This window comes from Balaenoptera physalus, assembly GCF_965194825.1.
Source record: "Balaenoptera physalus genome assembly, chromosome: 3".
Taxonomy (NCBI): domain Eukaryota; kingdom Metazoa; phylum Chordata; class Mammalia; order Artiodactyla; family Balaenopteridae; genus Balaenoptera; species Balaenoptera physalus.
The window spans coordinates 95,630,101-95,645,826 of NC_138890.1; positions in this window are offsets into that span (position 1 = coordinate 95,630,101).

Sequence of the window (15,726 nt, forward strand, 5' to 3'; positions counted from 1 at the left end):
AAAATAGCTGCTATCTTAGCTACGGGAATCTTCAATATAATGCCACACAAATGCTCTGATGAAATATCCTACTATGCCATTATAGGCTATTCACACTTTCATATCCGTTCACTTATTCTGATGGCACAGCTAGTGAGAAATATGGTTATGTCTAAAATTGTAATAAATTTCACACGTGAAGCAAGACTTTAGTAAAGGCCTCCTGCATAACAGATACCATCAGTAACTTAGGAAATGCAGACTCAAGGGGGAAAAATGGGGATACCTGAGATAGGACTTACAGAGCACAACGTTGTGTTTAGACCTGTCTCTATGCTAATGTAGCTGCACTGGAATTCAGATATTCTGAGGCATACGTAGAAGCTTAAGTATTTGTGTGTGGAGGTGTGGGAGTTGGAAGCATAGAAGTCATGTATGTGCAACATTAGATTTGCTGTGGCCAGGAAAAAAAAAGGAAAGAAATGGGCTAAGTTTTTAAAATACAGAAATTATAGGTTCAAAATAATGTAAAATTCATTTTGGGTAGTAGACAATTGTGTTCTTGCTCAAAAATATTATCTGTTTAATCTGAACTGATTTTGATCAGTTACATTTGCATATTTTATTCAATTTTACTGTCAATCAATATTATAAACAAGGTCCTAATGTCTTAACTCTTAATAACTTTTTAGCCCTCTATTTAGCCCTATATTACCTCAGTTTTTTCGTGCTAGGTAGATATTTACTTAAAAGAAAGAATTATATCTAAGCTTTCTTCTGATGTTCTAGTCAAACCATTAAAGTTTTATTTTATTTTACTTTTTTACGGATTTACCAGTAGTATGAATTTTCTAGTTGTTATTTTGTTACCTCATGACATATTTCTTCTTTCTTATGTCATTAATAGTTAAATTGCCTAAAACTACATAGCTATCTGAGTAACAATTCTCTCAGACACTTCATTTTAAAGCATTTTGTCTGCCTGAAGCCCTTTACCATCTAAATATTTCTAGATTGTTTTCAGTGCTCACTCCATGATGCCATGCTTCGAGACTCCCTAAATTAGTCTTTTGTGTGCTGTACTATGTGGAAGTTACTCTCAAACCAGAGGCAAATTAGTCCTCAGATTTCTCCTGCTGACTCTTTGTGCTCTGTCTTTAAAAATTGTCAGATCTGTTAGGCACTACTCCTTTCTTTTGTGATTCCAAGCTGGACTATTTTTTTTTTTAATCTTTATTGCAGTATAATTGCTGTACAATGGTGTGTTAGTTTCTGCTTTATAACAAAGTGAATCAGTTATACATATACATATGTCCCCATATCTCTTCCCTCTTGTGTCTCCCTACCTCCCACCCTCCCTATCCCACCCCTCTAGGTGGTCACAAAGCACCGAGCTGATCTCCCTGTGCTATGCGGCTGCTTCCCACTACCTATCTATTTTACGTTTGGTAGTGTATATATGTCCATGCCACTCTCTCACTTTGTCCCAGGTTACAGTTCCCCCTCCCCGTATCCTCAAGTCCATACTCTAGTAGGTCTGTGTATTTATTCCCATCTTGCCCCTAGATTCTTCATGACAATTTTTTTTTTTTTAAGATTCCATATATATGTGTTAGCATACGGTATTTGTTTCTCTCTTTCTGACTTACTTCACTCTGTATGACAGACTCTAGGTCAATCCACCTCACTACAGATAACTCAATTTCGTTTCTTTTTATGACTGACTAATATTCCATTGTATATATGTGCCAGATCTTCTTTATCCATTCATCTCTTGATGGATACTTAGGTTGCTTCCATGTCCTGGCTATTGTAAATAGAGCTGCAATGAACATTTTGGTACATGACTCTTTTTGAATTATGGTTTTCTCAGGGTATATGCCCAGTAGTGGGATTGCTGGGTCATATGGTAGTTCTATTTTCAGTTTCTTAAGGAACCTCCATACTGTTCTCCATAGTGGCTATATCAATTTACATTCCCACCAACAGTGCAAGAGAGTTCCCTTTTCTCCACACCCTCTCCAGCATTTATGGTTTGTAGATTTTTTGATGATGGCCATTCTGACCAGTGTGAGATGATATCATATTGTAGTTTTGATTTGCAATTCTCTAATGATTAATGATGTTGAGCATTCTTTCATGTGTTTGTTGGCAATCTGTATATCTTCTTTGGAGAAATGTCTGTGTAGGTCTTCTGCCCATTTTTGGAATGGGTTGTTTGTTTTTTTGATATTGAGCTGCATGAGCTGCTTGTAAATTTTGGAGATTAATCCTTTGTCAGTTGCTTCATTTGCAAAGATTTTCTCCAATTCTGAGGGTTGTCTTTTGGTCTTGTTTATGGTTTCCTTTGCTGTGCAGATGCTGTTAAGTTTCATTAGGTCCCATTTGTTTGTTTTTATTTCAATTTCTCTAGGAGGTGGGTCAAAAAGGATCTTGCTGTGATTTCTGTCCTAGAGGGTTCTGCCTATGTTTTCCTCTAAGAGTTTGACAGTGTCTGGCCTTACATTTAGGTCTTTAATCCATTTTGAGTTTATTTTTGTGTATGGTGTTAGGGAGTATTCTAATTTCATTCTTTTACATGTAGCTATCCAGTTTTCCCCGCACCACTTATTGAAGAGGCTGTCTTTTCTCCACTGTATATTCTTGCCTCCTTTATCAAAGATAAGGTGACCATATGTGCGTGGGTTTATCTCTGGGCTTTCTATCCTGTTCCATTGATCTATATTTCTGTTTCTGTGCCAGTACCATACTGTCTTGATTACTGTAACTTTGTAGCATAGTCTGAAGTCAGGGAGCCTGATTCCTCCAGCTCCGTTTTTCTTTCTTAGGTTTGCTTTGGCTGTTTGGGGTCTTTTGTGTTTCCATACAAATTGTGAAATTTTTTGTTCTAGTTCTGTGAAGAATGCCAGTGGTAGTTTGATAGGGATTGCATTGAATCTGTACATTGCTTTAGGTAGTATAATCATTTTCACAATGTTGATTTTTCCAATGCAGGAACATGGTATATCTCTCCATCTATTTGTATCATCCTTAATTTCTTTCATCAGTGTCTTATAATTTTCTGCATACAGGTCTTTTGTCTCCTTTGGTAGGTTTATTACTAGATATTTTATTCTTTTTGTTGCAGTGGTAAATGGGAGTGTTCCCTTAATTTCACTTTCAGATTTTTCATCATCAGTATATAGGAATGCTAGAGATTTCTGTGCGTTAATTTTGTATCCTGCTACTTTACCAAATTCATTGATTAGCTCTAGTAGTTTTCTGGTGGCATCTTTAGTATTCTCTATGTATAGTGTCATGTCATCTGCAAACAGTGACAGCTTTACTTCTTCTTTTCCGATTCCTTTTATTTCTTTGTCTTCTCTGATTGCTGTGGCTAAAACTTCCAAAACTATGTTGAATAATAGTGGTGAGAGTGGGCAACCTTGTCCTGTTCCTGATCTTAGTGGAAATGGTTTCAGTTTTTCACCATTGAGGACAATGTTGGCTGTGGGTTTGTCATATATGGCCTTCTTATGTTGAGGAAGTTCCCTCTATGCCTACTTTCTGGAGGGTTTTTATCGTAAATTGGTGTTGAATATTGTCGAAAGCTTTCTCTGCATCTATTGAGATGATCATATGGTTTTTATTCTTCAGTTTGTTAATATGGTGTATCACATTGATTGATTTGCATATATTGAAGAATCCTTGCATTCCTGGGATAAACCCCACTTGATCGTGGTGTATGATCCTTTTAATGTACTGTTGGATTCTGTTTGCTAGTATTTTGTTGAGGATTTTTGCATCTATATTCATCAGTGATATTTTTGGCCTGTACTTTTCTTTCTTTGTGATCTTTGTCTGCTTTTGGTATCACGGTTATGGTGACCTCCTAGAATGAGTTTGGGAGTGTTCCTCCCTCTGCTATATTTTGGAAGAGTTTGAGAAGGATAGGTGTTAGCTCTTCTCTCAATGTTTGATAGAATTTGCCTGTGAAGCCATCTGGTCCTGGGCTTTTGTTTGTTGGAAGATTTTTAATCACAGTTTCAATATCAGTGCTTGTGATTGGTCTGTTCATATTTTCTATTTCTTCCTGGTTCCATCTCGGAAGGTTGTGCTATTCTAAGAATTTGTCCATTTCTTCCAGGTTGTCCATTTTTTTGGCATAGAGTTGCTTGTAGTAATCTCTCATGATCCTTTGTATTTCTGCAGTGTCAGTTGTTACTTCTCCTTTTTCATTTCTAATTCTATTGTTTTGAGTCTTCTCCCTTTTTTTCTTGATGAGTCTGGCTAATGGTTTATCAATTTTCTTTATCTAATCAAAGAACCAGGTTTTAGTTTTATTGATCTTTGCTATTGTTTTCTTTTTTTCCATTTCATTTATTTCTGCTCTGATCTTTATGGTTTCTTTCCTTCTACAACTTTTGAGTTTTGCTTGTTCTTCTTTCTGTAGTTCCTTTAGGTGTAAGGTTAGATTGTTTATTTGAGGTTTTTCTTGTTTCTTGAGGTAGGATTGTATTGCTGTAAACTTCCCTCTTAGACTGCTTTTGCTGAATCCCATAGGTTTTGGATTGTCTTCGTGTTTTCACTGTCATTTGCTTTTAGGTTTTTTTGGATTTCCTCTTTGATTTTTTCAGTGATCTCTTGGTTATTACGTAGTTTATTGTTTACCCTCCATGTGTTTTTATTTTTTAAAGATTTCCTGTAATTGATATCTAGTCTCATAGCATTGTGGTCAGAAAAGATACTTAGACGATTTCACTTTTCTTACATATACCAAGGCTTGATTTGTGACCCTAGATATGATCTATCCTGAAGAATGTCCCATGAGCACTTGAGAAGAAAGTGTATTCTGGTGTTTTTGGATGGAATGTACTATAAATATTAATTAAGTCCCTCTTGCTTATTGTATCATTTAAAGCTTGTGTTTCCTTATTTATTTTCATTTTGGATGATCTGTCCATTGGTGAAAGTTGGGCGTTAAAGTCCCCTACTATGATTGTGTTACTGTTGATTTCCCCTTTTATGGCTCTTAGCATTTGCCTTATGTATTGAGGTGCTCCTATGTTTGGTGTATAAATATTTACAATTGCTATATCTTCTTCTTGGATTGATCCCTTGATCATTATGTAGCGTCCTTCTTTGTCTCTTGTAATAGTCTTTGTTTTAAAGTCTATTTTGTCTCATATGAGAATTGCTACTCCAGCTTTCTTTTGATTTCCATTTGCATGCAATATCTTTTTCTATCCCCTCACTTTCAGTCTGTATGTGTCCCTAGGTCTGAAGTGGGTCTCTTGTAGACAGCATATATATATACATGTTTTTGTATCCATTCAGCCAGTCTGTGTCTTTTGGTGGGAGCATTTAATCCATTTACATTTAAGGTAATTATCAATATGTATGTTCTTATTACCATTTTCTTAACTGTTGTGGGTTTGTTATTGTAGGCCTTTTCCTGCTCTTGTGTTTCCTACCTAGAGAAGTTCCTTTAGCATTTGTTGTAAAGCTGCTTTGGTGGTGCTGAATTCTCTTAGCTTTTGCTTATCTGTAAAGGTTTTAATTTCTTCATTGAATCTGAATGAGATCCATGTTGGGTAGAGTAATCTTGGTTGTAGGTTTTTCCCTTTCATCACTTTAAATATGTCCTTCCACTCCTTTCAGGCTTGCAGAATTTCTGCTGAAAGGTCAGCTGTTAACCTTATGGGGATTCCCTTGTATTTTATTTGTTGCTTTTCCCTTGCTGCTTTTAATATTTTTTCTTTTTGTTTAATTTTTGATAGTTTGATTAATATGTATCTTGGCGTGTTTCTCCTTGGATTTATCCTGTATGGGACTCTCTGTGCTTCCTGGACTTGATTGACTATTTCCTTTCCCATATTAGGGAAGTTTTCAACTATAATCTCTTCAAATATTTTCTCAGTCCCTTTCTTTCTCTCTTCTTGTTCTGGGACCTCTATAATTCGAATGTTGGTGCGTTTAATGTTGTCCCAGAGGCCTCTAAGACTGTCCTAAATTCTTTTCATTCTTTTTTTTTTTTATTCTGCTCTGCAGTAGTTATTTCCACTATTTTATCTTCCAGGTCACTTATTCGTTCTTCTGCCTCAGTTGTTCTGCTATTAATTCCTTCTAGAGAATTTTTAATTTCATTTATTGTGTTGTTCATCATTGTTTGTTTGCTCTTTAGTTCTTTTAGGTCCTTGTTAAACGTTTCTTGTATTTTTTTCATTCTCTTTCGAAGATTTTGGATCATCTTTACTATCATTACTCTGAATTCTTTTTCAGGTAGACTGCCTGTTTCTTCTTCATTTGTTTGGTCTGGTGGGTTTTTACCTTGCTCCTTCATCTGCTGTGTGTTTCTCTGTCTTCTCATTTTGCTTAACTTACTGTGTTTGTCATCTCCTTTTTGCAGGCTGCAGGTTCGTAGTTCCCATTGGTTTTCGTTTCTGCCCCCAGTGGCTAAGGTTGGTTCCGTGGGTTGTGTAGGCTTCCTGGTGGAAGGGACTGGTGCCTCTGTTCTGTTGGATGAGGCTTGATCTTACCTGTCTGGTGGACAAGACCATGTCCGGTGGTGTGTTTTAACCTGGTGTCTGTGACCTTATTATTATTTTAAGCAACCTCTCTACTAATGGGTGGAGTTGTGTTCCTGTCTTGCTAGTTGTTTGGTGTAGGGTGTCCAGTACAGTAGCTTGCTCATCATTGAGTGGACCTGGGTCTTACCGTTGAGATGGAGATCTCTGGGAGAGCTTTCACTGTTGGATATTACGTGGAGCCGGGAAGTCTCTGGTGGACCAATGTCCTGAACTCGGCTCTCCCACCTCAGAGGCACAGGCCTGACACCTGGCCGGAGCACCAAGACCCTGTCAGCCACATGGCTCAGAAGAAAAGGGAGCAGAAAAGAAAGAAAGGATGAAGAGAGCAACCAAGCCAAAAAACAAATCCACCAATGATAACAAGCGCTAAAAACTATATTTAAAAAAAAAAAAAAACCAGACAGAACCCTAGGGCAAATGGTAAAAGCAAAGCTATATAGACAAAATCACACAAAGAAGCACACACATACCCACTCACAAAAAGAGAAAAAGGAAAAATATATATATATCTATATATTAAAAAAATGGAAGAGAGCAACCAAATCAATAAATAAATCTACAAATGATAATAAACTCTAAATACTAAACTAAGATAAACATAAAACCAGAAACCAGTCAGTCACATACAGCAAACCCCAAGTCTACAGTTCCTCCCAAAGTCCACTGCCTCAATTTTGGGATGATTCGTTGTCTATTCAGGTATTCCAGAGACACAGGTTACATCAAGTTGATTGTGGAGATTTAATCCACTGCCCCTGAGGCTACTGGGAGAAATTTCCCTTTCTCTTGTTTGTTTGCACAGCTCCTGGGATTCAGCTTTGTATTGGCCCCGCCTCTGCGCATAGGTCGCCTGAGGGCATCTGTTCCCCCCCCCTGCAGACAGGATGGGGTTAAAGGAGCGGCTGATGAGGGGGCTCTGGCTCACTCAGGCCGGGGGGGGGGGGGGGGGGGCGGGGGGCGGGGAGGGCGGGTTGTGGAATGCGGAGCGAGCTTTCAGCGGCAGAGGCCAGAGTGACATTGCAGCAGCCTGAGGCACTCCATGTGTTCTCCCGGGGTAGTTGTCCCTGGATCATGGGACCCTGGCAGTGGCAGGCTGCACAGGCTCCCGGGAGGGGCGGTGTGGATGGTGACCTGTGCTTGCACACAGGCTTCTTGGTGGCTTCAGCAGCAGCCTTAGCATTTCATGCCCGTCTCTGGGGTCTGTGCTGATAGCCGCGGCTCTTGCCCATCTCTGGAGCTCGTTTAGGTGGTGCTCTGAATCCCCTCTCCTCATGCACCCGGAAACAATGGTCTCTTGCTTCTTAGGCAGGTCCAGACTTTTTCCCAGACTTCCTGCCATCTAGCTGTGGCACACCAGCCCCCTTCAGGCTGTGTTCACGCAGCCAACCCCAGTCCTCTCCCTGGGGTCTGACCTCCGAAGCCCGAGCCTCAGCTCCCAGCCCCCACCTGTCCTGGTGGGTGAGCAGACAAGCCTCTCAGGCTGGTGAGTGCTGGTTGGCACCGATCCTCTGTGCAGGAATCTCTCTGCTTTGCCCTCTGCACCCCTGTTGCTGTGCTCTCCTCCGTGGCTCTGAAAGTTCCCCCCCACCACCACCCCATCTCTGCCAGTGAAGGGGCTTCCTAGTATGTGGAAACCTTTCCTCCTTCACAGCTCCCTCCCAGAGGTGCAGGTCCCATCCCTATTCCTTTGTCTCTGTTTTTTCTTTTTTCTTCTGCCCTACCCAGGTGCGTGGGGAGTTTCTTGCCTTTTGAGAAGTCTGAGGTTTTCTACCAGCGTTCAGTAGGTGCTCTATAGGCGTTGTTCCACATGTAGATGCATTTCTGATGTATTTGTGGGGACGAAGGTGATCTCCACCTCTTACTCCTCCGCCATCTTGAAGGTCTCTCCATCAGAAGCACATTTTGAGTAGCACATTCTAGACAATAATTTGTGAAAATGAAATAAAATGATGCTCTAAGTCCTGTTCTGTCCAGGTTTAGCACGTGGAAGACAAAGATGTCTTTTGAGTCATTCCGTTTGGATCTGTCATTTTAAAAAATCCATTTACTTTTGCAGAAAAGCTTTATTGTTACTGATGTGTAATATTTGTAGAAAACTGGAGGCCCACTTATGGAACTCCTTTCTATGATTATGTAGCAAAAATGAAAACATTTTATGTCTAAAATAAACTCAGTTTATCCTTTTAAAAAAATTCTTACAGTGTAAATACATGTCATTAATGATTTGTGAATGTGTGGGCTTTGCAAAATGAGTTTACAAGTGGTCTATCGTTCTCTCTAAAGAACATACAACAAGAATGATACTAAATATAGAATTTTTCATGATTTCTATAATTTAGAGGAAAGACAAAGCTGCCCCTGATTTTGTGTGCTAATTAGTATGTCTTTTATGGTAGCATAAAATGCTTTTGTGGTAACGTTGTGGGAAGTTATTTAGTTTTTATCAACTCCTGAATTGATGTTTAGGTAGTGTCACTAAAAGTAGACATGGTATATAGGAGCAGCAGGCTTTTTCACTGCAGCAGCTCAATATGTGCCTGCCTGAGCATAGCTTTCTATAGACACCTGGACTGGAAAGTGGGTTTATAGTCTTGTCCTTCACATTAAGGAAAGTTATTGAGTGTCATTCATTCAATTGCTCCTGTAGACGTGTCAAAGGAAGTATCTGAGGGAAAGAAAGTTAGGATGGAAGAATGAGGGAAGAATAAGAAATTTCTGTTATAGGGGAGGAAAAATAACTTTCCTTCTACCCTTCTAGGTTCTTGGCTGAGATCCCCTGTAATAAAAGACACATTACAGGAGAAAAATAGACAGAAGTTTAATAACATGCCTACCTCCTGTATACAGGAGAGAAACTCCGGAAAACTGAGTAACTCCTCAAAATGGCCCAAGACACCACCTTAAATACCGTCTCCAGCTAAAGACAGAAGAAAGCTATTAAGGGTGTGGGAAGTCAGTTATGGGAGGTTACCAGGAAAAGCCCAGTAAACAAGGGTTTGGGTTGTTAGGCAGATTTAAGTCCTGCTTTTCTACTGATATGAGTTTTTTGAGATTTGGTCATCCTCTTCTTCCTGGTACAGAGAGGGAGACCCTTACCAATGGAGATTTCCCTTATAAATGTAAATGTCTCTTACAAAAGAGTAACTTTTACTGGGTTTTCAGAGCTTCTCTTTTGTCTGTTTCTTAAAAATAACCAGTTCAAAATACTCGGTATGCCAATGAGGCATATTTTGGGTGGTATACTTTGCTACTCTTCACTTATCCTATCTTATTAGGAAGAGATTTGGTGACTTCTTTTTCTTCTGTTGCTCCTCAGTCCTACAGATGTAAGGAACTGAATTTTGACGTAGTTGGGAATGAGCTTGGAAATAGAATCTTCCCCAGAGCATCCAGATAAGAGCTCTGCCCAGCTGACCTCTTGACTTTGGCCTTCGGACTGCCTCATCAGGGAGCCCAGCCAAGTCTGCCCAGACTTCTCACCAGCAGAACTAAATCAAAACTGTTGGGTGTTATTTTAAGCCAGTAGGGTTGTGGTAGTTTGTTACACAGCAGTAGAAAACTAATAAAGATAAATATGAATGACATCTCCTTTCTCTTAACTTTGACAGTTAAATGTATACAGTACTCGGTTTTCTCAGATAACATTTCCCAGTTATTATCATGAACCCCTTCCGTACTTGTGTACTTTGTTAAGATTTGTGAGAGTCCTTGATATCTTTGAAGCACTCTCCCACTGGGGAAATGAACTGATGTGATGTACTCTTAGCAGGGTAGTAAACACTGGTTGTTTTTTAAATGCTCATGATAAGCTTAAAATCTGAAAAATTGCTCTTTAACTTGTTGGGATATTTTTTATCCTTTTAGATAAGATACTAATCTGCATTCTTTTGAAACTCTTCAATTCAAATCATAAATGCTCATTATACTTCTTCATTGTTAGCGCGATCAAGCCTTATGCATGCATATCTAGCACCTCTTGAAATGGCTACAGTCCTTTGAACAACTAACTACTGGAGAAAATGAGGACAGTGTTTCCTTGCATCTTGTTTTCAGAGATGGATGCACTCTTCAACAGCAAATGGCTAACAAGCTGATCAGTTTCAAGGGCTTTGTTTATTGAAAAACATTATCAGACAGTACTTTGTAAAGCAGGCCCTCCTAAATGTGGATGCAATAATATTTGAATGAAAACCATCTCCTAGTTAAGATTAACAAAGGACTTACATAATAAAAACAAATCTTATTATAAAAGGAAACAGTATATATGTTTTGGTTTTTTTTAAATTTGAGGACTAAATGCATTCATTACCATAACAAAAATGACCCAGCAATGTTAAGGACAAAATTTCTTAGTCACTAAGAACTTTAGAAAATGATTGCTAGGAACACTTAAAAACAAACAAACAAACAAATATTCTATTTGTTATTTTTAATTTAGTGGGTCCGTCTGTCTCTTTTGTTACTTCTCCATTGTTATAATTTCTAAAATTGTTAAAATAATGATATGTCTAGCTAATTCATACTTTAGATTTATAAAGCACAGCTTTATAGATAAAATCTACAATATAAATATTATAATTTAAAGATGCTAAAGTTTTTTTAATCAAAATGTAAGGATAAGGATCTGAATATTGAGTTGCTCCATAATTGGGATGCCACAATTCATATCAGTTAAACGTAAATTAAAATAAATGAAGTCATCATCCTATGAGTGTATTTATTTAGATTTAATTAGTTCCAGCTTATTGGGATTTGTTTTTCTGTGGTATTTAGGAAATAACTGGAAAATAATTTGGAAGGAGGAGAAAAATATATTTGTAAATAATAATCATAATTTTTCATTTGTTTATTTTGACAATAGTTTATAATATATATTACTATATGCATATTACAGATGAGAAGAGTAAAGCTTATTTAGAATGTAATCTGCCCTTGATGATTTATCCAGCTAATTATATAGCCAGTATTCAAATCCAGATATTTTGACTTCTTGTCTCAGGACTTATCTAATTCTACGTTCATATAGTTATAAACATACTCAAGCAATCCCAGTCAAAATTCCTGTTGAATTTTTTTTTCTTGTTGAATTTTTTTGAGGGACAAAATAAACTTACTCTAAGATTTAATCAGAGGGAATAAGATCTGCAAAGAGATCATTCAGTCTAAAGGAAAGAGGGAAGGACTTGTTCTAACACATTGTAAAATACTATTATTGGATGGATCAATGGAGAGATATAAAAATAGATACAAATATATATATATGTATATGTGTGATTAAGTATATTTGTTATTTGTGTCTATTTTTATATCCCCCATCAACCTAACTATAACAGCATGAGTTTTCATTGAAACCTCCAGTTCCATTCCATTACTTCAGGATTCCACCTAGTTTCTTTCTTCTTTTTATATTTGAAACTCTTTCATCAGACAGTGAAAAACTTGGCTTTTATTTATATATATATATTTAATATGTATATTTAATATACATAATAGGCCTAGATGCAATGATTCATCAGTCACAATGAGCATATCTAGCTTGCTCAGATCTTGGGTTCTAAATATTATTTTCAACTACAAGAATCTAGTGCTCCTTGGAGGAATGGCTAATTTCAGGGCAGAGATAGGGGAAATATAAGATAAGCCCAAAGTACCATATTTCCAGAAAGTAAGGAAATTCTTTAAAAAATTATAGGCCCATGTCAAAGTGACACAGGAGCCTTCTCAAAGGGACCTCCACTGGCCAAATCTGGGACAGTTTGAGCATCAAAATAAATAAAGTTAGCAATATATTATAGCCCATTGAATAAAATAAAAATCCATGAATCCATACAGATATAAAAAGTGAATAAATAAATAATTAGGGAAGAAATCTAAGCTGTTTTACCTTTTAATGCTAACTAATAAGGAAGAATTGTATGGTTAAAAAAAAATCATCCAAGGATGCTAAAACTGGTGGGAAGAATATTGACTCTGAACAGGGTAGTGTGAACTCAAAGTACCTCTTCACAAATGAGTTTTCAATTGTAAAGGAAAAATTGATAACTTTATGGTGGAGGATTTGGCCGAGACCTCCTTCCCCAAGAGAATAAAGCTAGCATCACTAATACTGGAACAATATTGTGCCTCCTGATTTGAGGCACTAACAGGGCACAATATCATTTCTGTGTTGTTCCTGCAAAAGTGCATAACTCCAATCATGAAAAAATATCAATCAAGCCCAAATTGTAGAACATTGTACAAAACAACTAGCTCATACTCTTCAAAAATATCAAGGTCAAAAAACAAAGAAAAGTTGAGAAAATGTTTTATATTAAAGAAGAATAGTCATGACTGATACAGTTAATTCATATATTGGGACCCACAAAATGGAGGCCGCCCCAGTGGCCCAGGTCACATAACAAATCTAAATCTATGTCAGCCTATGCTTACGGGAAACACCTGTGAAGGAATCCTAACATATACCAATCACAATCCTCTAACTCAGCTTTAGTTAGCTTACCTTACCCTAGAAAATGGGACCTGCTAGCCCTGTAAGGAAATCTTCAACTTCCTAGCCAATCATGCCCTATTCCTGTCTTTCTACTTCTAACACTCTATACAACTTACTTTTGCCCCAAATTCCTCAGGAATAGTGCTCCTCTACCTGTGAGGCACTGTATTCCTCCAATCCATAGATTGTTTTCCCTTGAATAAAAGACAACAAACTCATTACTGAATTGTATTATTTTTGTCATTTGATAGTTTGGGCCTGAGATGGTACTCGAAGACAGCTGGTGAAGATTCCAGGGACAGGTCCTAGATGCAGTTGAAGATACCCACAGAGCCCGTTTGACTTGCTGTCTCTTTGGCTATTCTCCAGCATCTCTGGTAAGTTTCTCTCGAATTGAGCTCCGCTTATTTTGCGTTCTGAGCTCTTTGAGTTTGTTTGTCCTAATCCTTCTGGGTGGAAAATTGGGATGCGTGAGACTCCACATTTTCACAGAGTGTATATTGGAGTGTGAGAGACTCCAGATTTTCATGTTGACACTTACAGTTCTTAAGAACTGTGCACAGGCATCCAGAAACAGTAAGTCTAGTTGAATTATGGAGGATTATTTCAAGGGAAAATAATGGGTACCCCTAAATCTGAGAAAGCAAGATGGCAGCCTTTAGGAGACTCACAAAGCCTGGAGGTTAAGTCCATTACAGAAACCACTGGGGGACTTGGGAAATAAATTAAGACAAGAAGTCCAAGGTTTTTTGACCAATGGCACATCAAAATCTAACTAGGCACAAGTCAGACTATTCAAAGCCATTAGGGAATCTACCACTATAAAGAAATATTCTCACGGAAAGAGTAAGAGATATATTGCTAATGGGAATCTAAGAAGCCACATCTCACAAAATTGGTAGTGGGTTTAGTGCTTAAAAGCTGTTAGAACTCTTGCTACCTAATTGTAAAGACTCCCAGGCTAGGATAAGTTGGTCATGGAATGGGTTCTATTGACACTAGGCACGTCCCAACCTCAAGAAAATTTCTGTGCAACAAGGTGCATTGTAAAACACCACAAAATCCCCAACCCAGTGGCGCATCCCTATTAGGTATTAATTTGGCTCCAAGAGATCCAACACTTAGCTAAAGAAACAGGATCCTCAAGTTTCAAAGAAATGAGCATACCACCTTCCAGCACACCTGCTTATTTTATGTCTTCGAACTGTGATCCTAGAAACTGTATCTATCTACAAATATGGCACAATCTTACAAAGTGGCTGTTATGGGGAACATTCCAGTTAGATAAGATTGTTTATTTAAGAAGTGTACTTGAAAGCAGGTGTTCCCAAATCAATACACAGAATGGGATACCTATTTTAATTGGCATGCAGAAGCCTCCAAAAGGCCTCAAGATTCCAAAATAGCTTCATTGAAAGATTCATTACAAAAGGCTAATGAAAAATTAAAGACACAAGAAGTACCTAAAACAAAAGACTATAAAACTGACTTGACTCCTAATTACCCCTTCTAGCCTCCTTCTCTTGAGCACTCAACCTACTAATCCTCTAACTCAGCAGTCCCCAACCTTTTTGGCACCAAGGACTGGTTTCATGGAAGACAATTTTTGCATGGATGTGGGGGCGGGGGAGATAGTTCAGATGGTTCAGGCGGTTAATGTGAGAGATGGGGAGCGATGGGGAGCGGCAGATGAAGCTTTGCTCTCTTGCCCGCAGCTCACCTCCTGCTGTGCAGCGCAGTTCCTAACAGGCCTCGGACCAGTATTGGTCCATGACCCGGGGGTTGGGGACCCCTGCTCTAACTGAGTTGCCTCTCCACTCTGAAGAGACTACAAAACTGCAAACAAAGTCCATCAAGTTAGTGCCCTGACAACTACAACAGCTCCAAGGCCAGAAACCTAACCTAAAGATCTAGTGTCCCCTGTTGTACCCTACCAAGCATGCATCATCAAAACCCTGGCCCAGAAATTGTTGTCTCATTCGCCATCAACCAGGATACTGGAAAAAGAGATTGTCCTTGAAAGTTTATGGTTCCCCTCTCAGGGTTGGTGGGAATTCCAGGGATTCTGTGGTAAACTGCTACCAGTTATTCCCTTAAGCAACCAAGAGGAAACTAAAATTAAAATTAATAGAAAACCTTGCTAAATTTTGGTAGATACCAGAGCTACACTCTGTTCTTTAAACACCACTCACTCCAGAGCCTACAGATGGCATCCTGGGAAAATTGGCAGAAACCAGTGAAGGGTGAGAGTTCTTACCAGGGTCAGCTCTTCCAGACCTTAGTAGTACCTAGAAAAGGTGAAATTTCACATTGTCTCTTCCTTTCCAAATTCATACTCTTGTGGATTTGGTTTTGCAGTGCCCATTTGTTGGTTCATTCTCTCGCAGGAACAGCAGTTTCCTTCATGTTTGTCTCCTTTTTGTGTTCTGAGAGCTTGGCTTGGCTTTCTACCCTGCCTGGGGCACACAGGTTATTGGGTTCTTGCATATGCAGGCAGCTCAACCATCAGGTTTGGGGCCCCAAAATATGGCCGGACAGAAATGTGGGTTGCACTCCATTTGCAGGTAGGGTCATACAAACTGTTGCCAGTTCTCAGGGGAGTTGTCTAAGTCTCTTTTTTTCTTTTGGCTATCTTTTGGAGTGGCTCTGGATCTTGGGAGGATAGTATCTTTTGCACCCTCTTTGAGG